Source organism: Rhinopithecus bieti, unplaced genomic scaffold (genome assembly GCF_001698545.2).
Source record: "Rhinopithecus bieti isolate Rb0 unplaced genomic scaffold, ASM169854v2 scaffold_73370, whole genome shotgun sequence".
NCBI lineage: Eukaryota > Metazoa > Chordata > Mammalia > Primates > Cercopithecidae > Rhinopithecus > Rhinopithecus bieti.
In genome coordinates this window covers 1-740 of record NW_016901421.1, presented here as the reverse complement: position 1 = coordinate 740, position 740 = coordinate 1, and the positions used below count along the sequence as shown (strand labels likewise).

Here is a 740-nt window from a genome sequence, read left to right as displayed (position 1 = left end):
ACAAGTGGCGGTTTTGGCTCCCCATGGACATCTTTGATATGTTTTTTGGAGGAGGAGGAAGGATGCAGAGAGAAAAGAGAGTCAAAATGTTGTACATCAGCTCTCAGTAACCCTAGAAGACTTATATAATGGTGCAACAAGAAAACTGGCTCTGCAAAAGAATGTAATTTGTGACAAATGTGAAGGTAGAGGAGGTAAGAAAGGAGCAGTAGAGGGCTGCCCCAATTGCTGAGGTACTGGAATGCAAGTAAGAATTCATCAGATAGGATCTGGAATGATTCAGCAAACTCAATCTGTGTGCATGGAGTGCCAGGGCCATGGGGAGCAGATCAGTCCTAAAGATAGATGTAAAAGCTGCAACGGAAGGAAGATAGCTCGAGAGAAGAAGATTCTAGAAGTTCATATTGACAAAGGCATGAAAGATGGCCAGAAGATAACATTGCACGGTGAAGGAGACTAAGAACCAGGACTGGAGCCAGGCGATATTATCATTGTGTTAGATCAGAAGGACCATGCTGTTTTACTCGACGAGGAGAAGACTTTTCATGTGTATGAACATACAGCTGGTTGAAGCATTGTGTGGCTTCCAGAAGCCAATATCTACTCTTGACAACCGAACCATAGTCATCACCTCTCATCCAGGTCAGACTGTCAAGCATGCAGATATCAAGTGTGTACTAAATGAAGGCATGCCAATTTATCATAGACCATATGAAAAGGGTTGCCTCATCATTGAATTT

At 43.0% G+C, this 740-nt stretch overlaps 1 pseudogene; it reads left to right on the top strand.

Annotated features, from left to right (window-relative positions):
- The first annotated feature begins 90 nt into the window (after nt 1-90).
- Nucleotides 91-737, top strand: LOC108526055 (dnaJ homolog subfamily A member 1 pseudogene; annotated as a pseudogene).
- The last annotated feature ends 3 nt before the right edge of the window (nt 738-740 follow it).